The sequence below is a fragment of the Phocoena sinus genome, chromosome 5 (genome assembly GCF_008692025.1).
Source record: "Phocoena sinus isolate mPhoSin1 chromosome 5, mPhoSin1.pri, whole genome shotgun sequence".
NCBI lineage: Eukaryota > Metazoa > Chordata > Mammalia > Artiodactyla > Phocoenidae > Phocoena > Phocoena sinus.
Window position 1 is genome coordinate 62,739,422 of NC_045767.1, and position 15,657 is coordinate 62,755,078.

Below are 15,657 nucleotides of genomic sequence, written 5' to 3' on the forward strand. Positions count from 1 at the left end.
CTAAGTCTATGAATTTTGACACGTGAATGGATCCATGAAACAACCACCCTAAGTTCCATTGCCCTAAAAATACTCCAACATGATATCTCTCATCATCCCTATCTCCTGACTCCCAGCCTCTGGCAACTACTGAACTGTTTTCCCTAACTATAATTTTATCTTTTTGAAAATGTCAAAAAATGGAATCATGCAGTTTGTAACCTTGTATGACTGGCTTCTTTCACTCAGTAGAATGCCTTTGAGATCCACCTAGACTGTTGCATGTATCAATACTTCACTCCTTTCTGTTGCTGAGTTAAAAAGGAAGATGGAGTTGTCATCAACTAATTTGAAGCCAAGAATAGAGCAGGTTTGGAGAAAAAGATCAGTTGTTTAGTTTTAGATATGTTTAATTTGAGATGTCCATTTGCCATCTAAGTGGAGATGTAAAAGTAAGCAGTTGGATATTTCAGGCTATCTACCTATTTATCCAAAAAGAGAAATATACTCTCTCTATATATCTATCTATCTATATCTATATCTATCTATCTATCTATCTATATATATATATATATAGAGAGAGAGAGAGAGGGAGAGAGAGAGACATATACACTGAAGACTGAGACCTGAGGTAATTGAAAGTTGAAAGGTCAATGAAAAAAGAAGGAATCAAAAAGAAGACCAAGAAATAGTGATCAGAAAAGTAGGAGAGAAAACAAGAGACTATAAAAAGCTGGGGTCTAAGTCAAATAGAAGTGACGTAGAAGCGGAAGTGATGTGTTAATTGCTTATAAATTAAGAAATATAAGGACTGAAAGTTGAGCATTGGAATTATCAAGGAAACCTATTGATAACTTTGACCAGTATTGGTGGAATGCTGAAAACAAAAACTTGATTTTAGAGAGAATGGGAGGGTCGAGGTTTGGAAACACCAAATAGAGTTTGCTACAAAGGGAAGTAAAGATATCTGGCTGTTACTGGTGGAGAAATTAAGATCAAAATAAACTACTGTTTTTCTTTAAGACTGGAGTGTTACTGCGTGTTTGTAGACCGACGGGAATAGTGCAGTAGAGAAGGAAAATGGATAGTATCAAAAATTGAAAAATGAATAATAGCAGTATATATACGTTTTACATATATATATATATATATATATATATATATATATATACACACATTGTTCAGAGGTAAAGATCAGATAAAGCTTAAATTGAAATTAGAAATCAGGAGAGAGGTAGAGTAGTGTGGGGCAAGTTACTGTTTTTCTTTTATTCTTGTTAGCATAACAAGTGTAACAGTATAGGTTTAATCACAAATCTAAGTTGAAACTACATTCTGTTAACTCTGAATTGAAATGACAATAAAGTGCAACTTTCCTTCATAGTCATTTTCTACACAGGCAAATTAGTTTAGGTAACCAAATTAACTGTTTTATCCCCAAGATTGGACCTAAAACCTCTTAACCTTTGGCAGTTAATATCATCTATTGGACTGAGATTTTCCAGTTGTACTACAGACTTGTACCATTGTGAATTCAGTAGTGAAAATAGACTGCCAGTATCAAAACTCCCCGAGAAAACTCCAAGAATTTACTACTCTGAATGATCTTTAAACAAACGACACCACAAACAACCATATAATACTCGGTTTATCCAAATGTAGGTGTTGGCGAATTGAAAGCACCTACCTGCTTGGTAGTGCCACCTGACAGGTCACTGTCTTTCTCCAGTTCTTAGCACAGTAGAGAGACCTAAAAGTTGTCCATAAATCAATCCCTCTGTAGTGGATTAATGATCTATCCCACACTTACAATAATACATCCCTATTTGCTATAGAAATTTAGAGTTGGGAGGACCCAAAGATAAGAAGTTTCAGAATTGAAAAACTTAAATGTTCCAAGTTTACCCAGATTATTAGTAAAAGAACCAGATAAAGAACATGGGATATCCTCACTCTTGCTCCAACTCTGCTTGGCTGGCAGGTTAATAATCTTTTCCTTCCTATTTACCTACTTACCTACTCCTTCTGAGTCTTATTATTAGTTCTTCCTCACCAATTTGATGTCTAAATTTTATCTGGTTACCCACTAACTCTCTAACCTCATCTTTAACCACTCTCATCTTTGTTCACTCCTCTCTGGCCAAAGAACCCCCTGCCCAAGGCCATGCACTTGTCCTCCTCCTACCTGAAGAGAAAACCATCCCATAAAAAATAACCAATACCCACCATTCCAATACTCTGTTTTATTTTTCTCCATATCCTTTATTATCATCTTACCTATCATATATATTTACTTATTCATTTGTATACTGTTTCTCTTCCCCTGATAGAAAATAAGCTCCATAAAGAGAGAGTTTGCTTATTTTATAACTGCTACATTCTCAGTGCTTAGAAAAAAATGAATGGCCCATAGGATTGACTCAATATTTGTTTAATGAAGGAATGAAGGAACTTTGATAATAAAATTGAAAGGTTTGAAATAATATGTATTTGGATATATAAAACTGTGGCAGAAAATTCATTTTCATTTCAACTACTCATAGAAATTTCACCAAAATGAGTGTGTACTATAATATGAAAAAAATTACAAGAAAAGTACCAGATATTTTATAACCATACAAATAAAATGAATTATAAAAGATAACTAAAAATCCCTTAATTGGATAATTTAACATTCTTTTAACTAAATACTGGGATGAAAAGAAATGTAACATAAATTAAATTATATTAAATGGATGAGATGCAGCTAAAACCATATAGGAAAGAAATATTTATCTTTAAGTTTGTACTGTAGCAAAGACATACTGATAAATAAGAAATAAGCATTCAACAAAAGAAATCAGAAAAATAAATATAAGAAAATAAAAGCAGGACATAAATATCAGTAAAAATATAAAAAGGCAAAAGGGAAATATCAACAAAATTTAAAATTGATGCTTTTAGAAGATTAATAAATTAGGCAAAATTCTAGTGAGATTGTCCACAGAAAATAAAAGAGGCACCCACACAAACACACATAAAAATACACAAATGCACACACACATGTTCCTATGCTACTAGGAATAAAGAAAGTAAACATAGTCACTGATATACTAAAGACCTGAAAATATCATAAGAGACTACTATGCACGATTTTATTGCAATAAAATGAAAATTTTCTGGAAAATTATAATTTACAAAAACTCACTCAAGAAGAAGTAGAACTGAACAGTCTTATAATTACTGAAGAGAAAGAAGAGTAGAATAGAATCCACACATAGAAATAAACTCATAGCGGGTAGGTGTGTGGATTTAGGTCTAGGCAGTTTTATAAAAGAAAGTTACCCAACGTCTAATAAACAGATGATTCCAGTTTCATGCAAATTATTCTCAAAAAAGAAAAAAAAAACAAAAATAAACAGAAACAGTATAATCTTAATGCCAATATTTGAGAAGGATAGGTCAGGAAATGAACATATATACAAAATTTCTAAAGAATATCTTAGCAAAATATGATATCTACGCAGGCCTTCCACATGTGAAGCCTAACCTAATCCAGCCTTGCCTATAACTAAGTGTAAAAGTCTGCCTAACTCTAAGGTTATGAACAAGCCTCCAAGTCTGCTTCTAAACTGTACTCTTTATCTTTAATAATAAATATTTTGGCCTCCTTATTTATTCCTTTATCAAATTATACTGAACTTCAGCAGGAAAAGGAAGAAGGATACAATTTATTGAGGTACTATCACTGGGTGTTTAATATATGTCAAGATGTCACCTAAAAATTTTGTAATTATTAACTCATTTAATTTTCACAGTGTCCCCCACATGGTGCAATAATTTGTAAACTGAGGAATGACCCAGTTTAAGTAACTTGCTTAAGATCATACAGCTAGTGAGGATGGAGTCAGGATTTTCAATTCTGATGAATGAATTAATTGACTTTACAATCCAGTGGCAAAAGGAAGGCATTTCAACCAAATGGAGCCTCTAATTATAGCAAGTAAAAATATTTCTTACTTCATATACCCCAAATATACACCCCCAAACGAATTCCAGAAGCATCGAAGAACTCAATATAACAAATAAAACTCTAAAACTTTTAAAGAAACAAGAGAATATATCTTTGTGAAAGGAGAGAGATTTTCATACTCATGAAACAAAAAGCAAAATTCATAAAATAAAAGATAAATAAATTTTGCTACATTAAACTGAAAACCTCTGCATGACAAAAGAGATCAGAAATAACTAATATTATATACCATAGACTGCAAGAAGATACTTATAATCCATTTAACAGGTAAAGAATTAGCAATTGGAAGATACAAAGAATGTCTTCAAATCAATAAATAAAAATGAAGCAAATCCAATAAAAATAATCCAAGGATACAAACAGACAATTCACATTTGAAGAAATCAAGATAGACAATAAGTATCAATACATTAAATGTCCAACATCACTGATAAGAAGTTAAATGCAAATGAAAACAACAGTAAGAATTCCTCTCACATCCAGCTGTAAAAATTAATAAATATGGGAACACCAGGTGTTGATGAAAATGTAACAGGGACTCACTAGTAGAGTGTAAAATGTTAGAACTATTTTGGTTAGCAATTTACTTAAGGTGGACACATCCTATAACTCAGAATTTCATTCTAATTTGCTACCCTAGAGACAGTGCCACACACGTAAAGTATAAACACACACAAATGACAGTAGATTTAACAAATGAACCTTAAGTTTTGGCAACTTTCACTTGCATAGGCCTCTTTTTAGGGAGGCTGTTTTATTCTGAATATTAATTTGTGGTTAAACACAAAAGCCTTGGTTGAACAGTATCCAATATGAGAGAAATTACTGATGATATATACACTCGGTTAGTGCATTACTTACATTTATTTCTTTTAAGAAGCTAAGTAGGAAGTAAGATAATGGGATGACAAGCATGCATTACCTTTTTGAGATGAGTCAGTCCTTCTTTCAGCAGCTGCTAAGTGACCTCCACTAGCAAGAGTATCTTTCTCTTAAATCCCTGGATGTGTTGAACATAAACCTGTATCAACACAATAACAAGGAAGCACATGTGTGAAGTATTAAGTTATTACACTCCAGTTATCTATAATAAAAAATTAATTTAGTTCATCCATGCTAGAGGGAAAATAATTTTCTTTCTTTTTGCTCTGTAGAAATTAACATTTTAAAATATTGTCATGGGAAGAGGTACTCAAGGACTATGGTCACAAATGTAGAGAAAAATGTATATATTATAGAGGTAGGTCAAGCAATTCACTTCAAAATATGTTACTTTTGCAGATTGTGCAATGCTTGTGACATTTATCTGCTCTTTGAATTTTAAGTGTGCTGTGATTTCTTATTCAAAACAAATATTTACTTTTATGTCTAACTTTGTTTTGTAATTGTGTTTTTTTCTTAAATAAGGGATCCAGGGTGCACATATAAAATAATAGCTATACTGATTTTTGGGTTTTTTTTTTTTTGTGGTACGCGGGCCTCTCACTGTTGTGGCCTCTCCCGTTGCGGAGCACAGGCTCCGGACGCGCAGGCTCAGCGGCCATGGTTCACGGGCCCAGCCGCTCCGCGGCATGTGGGATCTTCCCGGACCGGGGCACGAACCCGTGTCCCCTGCATCGGCAGGCGGACTCTCAACCACTGCGCCACCAGGGAAGCCCTATACTGTTTTTATATACAAGATGACATGCACAGGGAAGACACACAAGTTTGAGATATTGGCTATCAGTGGCAAGGAAAGGAGACAGAAGAGGGAGAATTTAGCTGAGTCTCTACCATTTTGTTTCCCATTTTAAAAGACAGATTTGATGCACATACGGCAAAACGTTAACGTCTGTTTAATCTTAATGGTGAGCACATAGGTGCCTGTATTATTTTTGTACTTTTCTATATAATTAATAGGTCACATGTTTGACAAGGTGATTTTATTTTGTGTTATTTATCTTAAGGTAAAAACAAAAGGAACACTTTATATGAATAAAATATTTACCATTTCTAGTGGTTACAATTATAAACATATAACCAGGCAATGTGCTACTGTAAAGCATTTATTTCTAAATGTCCTCTGCTTAGATTTATATTATTGATATTTTGGGAAAAAAAATTCTTCAGAACATGACTGGGTGAATTTAGAATGCAATGGGATGCACAATGCATTCATTCATTCACTCATTTATCAAATACCTACTGAACTCCTACCATGATCTCATGATAGTACTGGATATAAAGACCTAGTCCCGAATTTTAGAGAGCTTACAGTCAACTGGAGAAGATAGACAACAAATAAACAAGAACATAAGTAAATATTGATTATGCATTGTGATAAATGGTCTGAAAGGAAGGAAGAGGCTATTGGAGAGTGAGTGAGGGGATGGGAGGCTACTTTCGGAAGGTCTCTTCGAAGATGACATTTTAGCACAGACATAAAGACTGACAAGGACCCAGTGTTCCATGAATTAATCAATAACAAATGTAACATGTCAAGATGATTCCAAAGTTTTGAAGGTGGAAGGATTTGGGGGTGTAAATGCCATTGACAAAAACAAGAAGATCAATTATAGGAGCCCCTGTAAAAGGTCAGGGGAAATTACAAATTCAATCATTAGCATATTGATTTTGAGATGTTATTAGAAAATCAATCCTTGGAAACAACCCCAGGAGGGAAATAATATAATCAGCCAATGGAAAATCATATATAAATTAAAATAAATTAACTGGATCTATATGTCAAAAATAGAAAATTATCAGGAACATAATACTGATTGAAAGGGCAAATTGGGAAATATGATTCCTACAGTATAAAATGATTTATATGAAGGATAAAAATATAAAAGGATAACGGATAGTGGCATGAGCTCATATACATGTATAATAAAAGCATAAAAACATGCATGGAATATATATGTATTTTATAAGACATTGATTACCTCTGAGGATATATAAAAAGAAGTGGGATTAGGGAGGGATTTGAAACATCTGTAATATTTTAGTCAAAAAACAAGATTTAAAGCAAATATATTCAAAGATCAATGTTTGCTCAGTCTTGCAGTGGATACTTAGAGATCTATTACACTATTTTTCATACTATTTCTATGATCTTGAAATATTTCATAATTTTGAAGAGCAGTAAACAAAAGGAAAAGCAATAAAAACTAATGAAGTAAAAGCATGAGTCTATATTTTATTTTTAAAATTTTTAGTTATTTCATTTATTTAAAATTTTTTGTGAGTCTGTATTTTACATTTTACTTTTGGTGGCCAAGGAAGGAGGTAACTAACTCATGTCTCTGGTTTCAGCATTATTATATCAGTCATGATTCAGTTGCAGATAACAGAAAGGGAATTAATTGCTTCCAAAAATAAAGGGAATTAAATACTTACAAAATCACTGGAAGACTAAGAAGCCAGCCCTCTAGGAATGAGGCCCACAACAACACTACAAACCTATCCCAGCAAGAGAGCTACTATCCTTACTATAACAAAGAAGTGAGAAAGTGGGAACTCACCACCAGGAATTGTGGAACGTGTTCCACACACGCACAGCCTTAGCATCCATCCAGAAGTCAGGAAGTCAATATTTACCACACCCTGCCTCTCAAGTCACACACCTGACGAGACACAGTGAAGTGTTTGGAGGGTCTTACTGTGGAGACTTCTGGCAGCCATTCTCCCTTCCTTCTTCTGTGTTTGTCAGTGGTATGAAGATTGAGAAGTTAAATCTATATTTCTAACACCTGATGACTGTTCACCTGAAACTCCCAACACCTGATGACAGTTCAAAGTGGCTTCTATAATTGCTCTCCAGCTAAAGTAGCAGCAGACAATCCCAGAGCCTTCCTGAGCAAACTTTAAAGCAGTCACTGCAGCAATTCCAAAGCATGGCTCTGTTTTCCTTCTATGTTCCAGCCTAATTGGATAAACTGTATCACATCAAGAACCCTCACTGCAAAAGAGTCTTGGAAATGTAGGTTTCAGTTTCTCAATCTCCACATTACTGACAAACACAGAAGGAAGGGATAGCCACCATAGTCTCCTCCATGAGACCCGTCAAGCACCTCATTTTGTCTAATAGAAAGACCAGGGAGATTTTGACATTTTCTATTAGGGTCAATCCAGAAGCCAGGTACCGTATAAACTATGAGATAATATCTGGAATATTTAATATTACAATATTTAATATTTAAGAAGTATGTACTCCTTTCAAACTCAAATGTCAGCAATGAGACCAGGTGGCTGCAGAATTAAGAGCAGCAGCTGGTCAGTGTTGGTCAGCAGCCAGGCAAATGCAGAGTAGTTGGGAAAGAAAGAAACAGATTTTGTTTCCATACTCATTAGGAAATTCCATTTGGAGGTCTAGCAGCTGTTCATGGTGATAAGCAACCTCGAAATTGTTTTCTTTTAGATCTATAATAAACTGAATTTATACAATCTACCTAAAAGAATTTCACTTGTTTGGCTTGGGCTGAATTTTAATTGACCAGAGGTCTTATTTTCTGGCTCATTTCCTTTGTCATTTCATTTTCACTTTTATCTCCTTACAACATTCCTGAGTGCAAGAGAACATTACTCTATACTTGTCATTGAATATTGTCAGCTAATACTTCAAGTCATAAAAAAACAGCCAAATGAAACTCACCCCCCTCCAAATTCCTGCATGGATGGAGAGGGGGAAGAGCATAGGCAATATTCATTTCTGATAGCACTAATAAGGTCAAGAAATTCTTCTCCCTTGGGGAATATTAATTATGTGTTACTGGATCCACGAATCCTATAAGAGCATGAACTGTAGCATCCTCCAGTCCTATAAAGTATCTAGAAGAGAACTCTGCTGTAGTCTTTGCAAAATGGCCCTAATTCTTCACCTTTCTCTATATCAATACTCTTTGCCACATAACTTTGTGGTGACTTTCTGCTCTGATTCTAGCCTTGGCAGTTGGCTTGCTTCTGTTAGTAGGAAGTCAGCAAACATGACCAAGGAGAGGTTTGAAAAACACTCTTTGAATTGGGCTTGCCTAATTTTGCACCTCTGCTATTGTTATAAGAACATGCCAGGGCGAGACTGCTAGAGGATAAAAGGTACATGACTCACTGAAGTCATCCCAGTGAAGGCTATCCTAGATCAGCTAACAGCTAGACAACTCCCACGTAAGTCTATGAACCCAGACAGTAACAGCAGCGCTGCCTGGATGACCTGCAGCTGATGCAGATGCATGGGTGAGCCAGGGCCACTTTAGCTAAACCTTGCAACCACATAAGCTAATTAACGTCTCTTCTTATATGCCACCAAGTTCTGTGTGATGTAGCATTCATGTGGCAATAGATAACCAGTAGAGTGACCAATGAATATTACATGATGGTGAATTTATGATGATACATGAACAAAAAAGATATCTAAGTTTCATTTATAACGCCTTAAACTGACTTTAGCATACAGAGAAATCAGATCTGAGTTGATCCTACAATGTGCTTTGAATCAAAAGCTCTAAGAAAAGGTGGAAGTTATTTAGTAGGTGAAATATTTCCTTCTTATATTTCAAAACAATTCTATCGGGCTTCCCTGGTAGTGCAGTGGTTGATAGTCCGCCTGCCAATGCAGGGGACGCGGGCTCGTGCCCCGGTCCAGGAAGATCCCACATGCCGCGGAGCTGCTGAGCCCGTGAACCATGGCTGCTGAGCCTGCGCATCCGGAGCCAGTGCTCCAAAACGCGAGAGGCCACAAGAGTGAGAGGCCTGCGTACCGCAAATAATAAAAAAAAAAAAAAAATAGAAAACAATTCTATCATGACCAAGGCCCTAGTCATGGTCACAAGATCTTTCCAAAGTTCTGATGCTTGAGAAGAGCAGGTCTATTTGCAATTAGTTTTTAACAAGTGTTTTGACTTTCTACATCCTATTAGGTGGCAATATATTTACATAATTATTTCTAAAATGGAGGTAATAGGAAACCTTCAGTGTGAGGAAAACCCCAGATATGTGAGTTTTGAAGAGACAGAATAAAGTCTCGGCAAACTGATTGGGTATAGCTTGTTTTCAGCCTTCTTCCATCTCACTTCTCTTTGCATCCTGCTTCTTTGATAAGCAAGGAACACAAAAGAATACAGTTTAATAGTATCCTGACAAAGAAGACTCATGTATTCTGTATTTTTATTTTTTTTCTTGACCACCAAAATTACCAGTCTTGCATCTTCAAGCCTGTTCTTGGACTTTTAAAGTTTGCCTATGTATAGGCAACTTTACATAAATAAGACTTCAAGTATTCTATATTAAAATTACTTCATTAAAAAATGAAAATGTTGGGCTTCGCTGGTGGTGCAGTGGTTGAGAGTCCGCCTGCCAATGCAGGGGACACAGGTTCATGCCCCGGTCCGGGAAGATCCCACATGCTACAGAGGGGCTGGGCCCGTGAGCCATGGCCGCTGAGCCTGTGTGTCCGGAGCCTGTGCTCCACAACGGGAGAGGCCACAACAGTGAGACGCCTGCGTACCGCAAGAAAATAAAAAATAAAAAAAAAGAAAAGAAAATGTTTATCAAAACATGAAATTTCAATAACATAATGGTAAAAAAAAAATCATAGTGGAAAGATAATAGTAGAAAAAGGTTGAAACGATGTCAAAGTGTGCTACGCACAGAAAGACAAGCTTTAAAGCCATGCATAATAATTCAAAGAGGGCAGAAATTTGACAAATTATACTAGTTGTCAAAGCAAGTGAAAAATATTATTCTTTATAAAAGTAGCTTGAAGAGGCTGTCTTTTCTCCACTGTATATTTTTGCCTCCTTTGTCAAAGATAAGGTGACCATAAGTGTGTGGGTTTATCTCTGGGCTTTCTATCCTGTTCCATTAATCTATATCTCTGTTTTTGTGCCAGTACCATACTGTCTTGATTACTGTAGCTTTGTAGCATAGTCTAAAGTCAGGGAGCCTAATTCTTCCAGCTCCATTTTTCATTCTCAAGATTGCTTTGGCTATTCGGGGTCTTTTGTGTTTCCACACAAATTGTGAAATTTTTTGTTCTAGTTCTGTGAAAAATGCCAGTGGTAGTTTGATAGGGGTTACATTAAATCTATAGATTGCTTTGGGGAGTAGAGTCATTTTCACAATGTTGACTCTTCCAATCCAAGAACATGGTATATCTCTCCATCTCTTTGCATCATCTTTAATTTCTTAATCATCAGTGTCTTATAATTTTCTGCGTACAGGTCTTTTGTCTCCTTAGGTACGTTTATTCCTAGATATTTTATTCGTTTTGTTACAATGGTAAATGGGAGTGTTTTCTTAATTTCACTTTCAGATTTTTCATCATTCGTGTATAGGAATGCCAGAGATTTCTGTGCATTAATTTTGGATCCTGCTACTTTACCAAATTCGTTGATTAGCTCTAGTAGTTTTCTGGTAGCATCTTTAGGATTCTCTATGTATAGTATCATGTCATCTGCAAACAGTGACAGCTTTACTTCTTCTTTTCCAATTTGGATTCCTTTTATTTCTTTTTCTTCTCTGATTGCTGTGGCTAAAATTTCCAAAACTATGTTGAATAATAGTGAGAGTGGGCAACCTTGTCTCTTTCATGATCTTAGTGGAAACGGTTTCAGTTTTTCACCATTGAGGACAATGTTGGCTGTGGGTTTGTCATATGTGGCCTTTATTCTGTTGAGGTAAGTTCCCTTTCTGGAGAGTTTTTATCATAAATGGCTGTTGAATTTTTTCGAAAGCTTTTTCTGCATTTATTGAGATGATCATATGGATTACCTCCTTCAATTTGTTAGTATGGTTTATCATACTGATTGATTTGTGTATATTGAAGACTCCTTGCATTCCTGGGATAAAACCCACTTGACCATGGTGTATGATCCTTTTAATGTGCTGTTGGATTCCGTTTGCTAGTATTTTGTTGAGGATTTTTGCATCTATGTTCATCAGTGATATTGGCCTGTAATTTTCTTCATTTGTGACATCTTTGTCTGGTTTTGGTATCAGGGTGATGGTGGCCTCATAGAAAAGGCTTGGGCGTGTTCCTCCCTCTGCTATATTTTGGAAGAGTTTGAGAAGGATAGGTGTTAGCTCTTCTCTAAATGTGTGATAGAATTGTCCTGGTCCTGGGCTTTTGTTTGTTGGAAGATTTTTAATCACAGTCTCAATGTCAGTGCTTGTGATTGGTCTGTTCATATTTTCTATTTCTTCTGAGTTCAGTCTCAGAAGTTTGTGCTTTTCTAAGAATTTGTCCATTTCTTCCAGGTTGTCCATTTTATTGGCATATAGTTGCTTGTAGTAATCTCTCATGATCCTCTGTATTTCTGCAGTGTCAGTGTTACTTCTTTTTCATTTCTAATTGTATTGATATGAGTCTTCTCCCTTTTTTTCTTGATGACTCTGGCTAATGGTTTATCAATTTTGTTTATTGTCTCAAACAACCAGCTTTTAGTTTTATTGATCTTTGTTATTGTTTCCTTCATTTCTTTTGCATTTATTTCTGATCTGATCTTTATGATTTCTTTCCCTCTGCAAACTTTGGGTTTTGTTCTTCTAATTGCTTTAGGTGTAAGGTTAGGTAGTTTATTTGAGATGTTTCTTGTTTCTTGAGGTAGGATTGTATTGTTATACACTTCCCTCTTAGAACTGCTTTTGCTGCATCCCATAGGATTTGGGTCATTGTGTTTTCATTGTCATTTGTTTCTAGGTATGTTTTGATTTCCTCTTTGATTTATTCAGTAATCCCTTGGTTATTAAGTAGTATATTTTTTAGCCTCCATTTGTTTGAAAATTTTTAGATTGTTTTCCTGTAATTGATATCTAGTCTCATAGACTTGTGGTCGGAAAAGATACTTGATACGATTTCAATATTCTTAAATTTACCAAGGCTTGATTTGTGACCCAAGATATTATCTATCCTGCAGAATGTTCCATGAGCACTTGAGAAGAATGTGTATTCTGTTCTTTTTGGAAGGAATGTCCTATAAATATCCATTAAGTCCAGCTTGTTTAATGTGTCATTTAAAGCTTGTGTTTCCTTATTTATTTTCACTTTGGATGATTTGTCCATTGGTGATAGTGGGATAGTGGGGTGTTAAAGTCCCCTACTATGATTGTGTTACAGTTGATTTCCCATTTCATGGCTGTTAGCGTTTGCCTTATGTATTGAGGTGCTCCTATGTTGGGTGCATAAATATTTACAATTGTTATATCTTCTTCTTGGATTGATCCCTTGATCATTATGTTGTATCCTTTTTTTGTCTCTTGTAATAGTCTTTATTTTAAAGTCTATTTTGTCTGATATAAAAATTGCTACTTCAGCTTTCTTTTTATTTCCATTTGCACAGAATATCTTTTTCTATCCTCTCCTCACTTTCAGTCTGTATGTGTTCCTAGGTCTGAAGTGGGTCTCTTGTAGACAGCATATATACAGGTCTTGTTTTTGTATCCATTCATCCAGTCTATGTCTTTGGGTTGGAGCATTTAATCCATTTACCTTTAAGGTAGTTATTGATATGTATGTTCCCATTACCATTTTCTTAATTGTTTGGGGTTTGTTATTGTAGGTCTTTTCCTTCTCTTGTGTTTCCCGCCGACAGAAGTTCCTTTGGCGTTTGTTGTAAAGCTGGTTTGGTGGTGCTGAATTCTCTTAGCTTTTGCTTGCCTGTAAGGGTTTTAATTTCTCCATCGAATCTGAATGAGATCCTTGCTGGGTAGAGTAATCTTGGTCGTAGGTTTTTCCCTTTCATCACTTTAAATATGTCCTGCCAGTCCCTTCTGGTTTGTAGAGTTTCTGCTGAAAGATCAGATGTTAACCATATGGGGATTCCCTTGTATGTTATTTGTTGTTTTTCCCTTGCTGTTTTTAATATTTTTTCTTTCTGTTTAATTTTTGATAGTTTGATTAATATGTGTCTTGCTGTGTTTCTCCTTGGATTTATCCTGTATGGGACTTTCTGTGCTTCCTGGACTTGATTGACTATTTCCTTTCCCATATTAGCGAAGTTTTCAACTATAATCTCTTCAAATATTTTCTCAGTCCCTTTATTTTTCCCTTCTTCTTCTGGGACCCCTATAATTCGAATGTTGGTGTGTTTATTGTTGTCCCAGAGGTCTCTACAACTGTTGTCAATTCTTTTTATTCTTTTTTCTTTATTCTGCTCTGCAGTAGTTATTTCCACTATTTTATCTTCCAGGTCATTTATTCATTCTTCTGCCTCAGTTATTGTGCTATTGATTCCTTCTAGAGAATTTTAAATTTCATTTACTGTGTTGTTCATCACTGTTGGTTTGCTCCTTAGTTCTTCTAGGCCCTTCTTAAACATTTGTTATATTTTCTCCATTCTATTTCCAATATTTTGTATCATCTTTACTATCATTACTCTGAATTCTTTTTCAGGCAGACTGCCTATTTCTTCTTCATTTGTTTGGTCTGGTGGGTTTTTACCTTGCTCCTTCATGTGCTGTGTGTTTCTCTGTTTTCTCATTTTGCTTAACTTACTGTGTTTGTGGTCTCCTTTTTGCAGGCTGCAGATTAGTAGTTACCATTGTTTTTGGTGTCTGCCCCCAGTGGCTAAGGTTGGTTCAGTGGATTGTGTTGTCTTCCTGGTGGAGGGGACTAGTGCCTGTGTTCTGGTGGATGTGGCTGGATCTCATCTTTCTGGTGGGCAGGACTGCATCTGGTGGTGTGTTTTGGGGTGTCTGTGACCTTATTATGATTTTAGGCAGCCTCTCTGCTAATGGGTGGGGTTGTGTTCCTGTCTTGCTAGTTGTTTGGCATAGGGTGTCCAGCACTGTAGCTTCCTGATCATTGACTGGAGCTCGGTCTTAGTGTTGAGATGGAGATCTCTGGGAGAGCTTTCACCATTTGATATTACATGGAGCTGGGAGGTCTCTTGTGGACCAGTGTCCTGAAGTTGGCTCTCCCACCTCAGAGGCACAGCCCTGACACCCGGCTGGAGCACCAGTACCCTGTCAGTCACACGGCTTTGGGAAGTCTGAGGTCTTCTGCCAGTGTTCAGTAGATGTTCTGTAGGAGTTGTTCTACTTGTAGGTGTATTTCTGATGTATCTGTGTGGAGGAAGGTGATCTCCATTCCTTAGCCCTCCGCCATTTTGAAGGTCTTTCTCATTCATGGTGTTTTTAATTTCCTTGTTTTGAAGTGGTATTTATGAAGGGAAAAATAAAGATAAATTCTTTCAAAAATTTTTGACATGTTCTGACCTTATTATTTTCTTTAGAGAGTAATAAGAGCAAAAGTCTGTATAAGACTCCAAAAGACACATCTTTCCACAGAAAGATAGGACTTCATCAAGCAGGGAAGCTATTAGAGGATAATCACTGTTATATCAACTTAGAACATTTAAAAAAATCATAGCTATAGCTGTAGAACTCCCACTGAAAATGAGCTAAAATTAAATATTCTCAGGTCCATAAGTGTGGTTCCCTGTTGGTGGGCTGCACTCCAGATGCCTTGCCAACTGACTGCAGTTTGCATGACTGTTCTTTGAGGCAAGAAAAATTTTCCCTTGTTTCTTAATCCTAATTGGGCTAGTTAGAGCAGGGCAGACTGCTGCTGATTAAGACAACTCCCCGAGAATTTAGAAGCAAGCAACTGAGGTCTGGTGCTTATGGCCAGGATATCTTAGGAACATGGTTGTTTCTAGAATAAGCAGCAGGAGGCCTGCAAATTCTTAGAT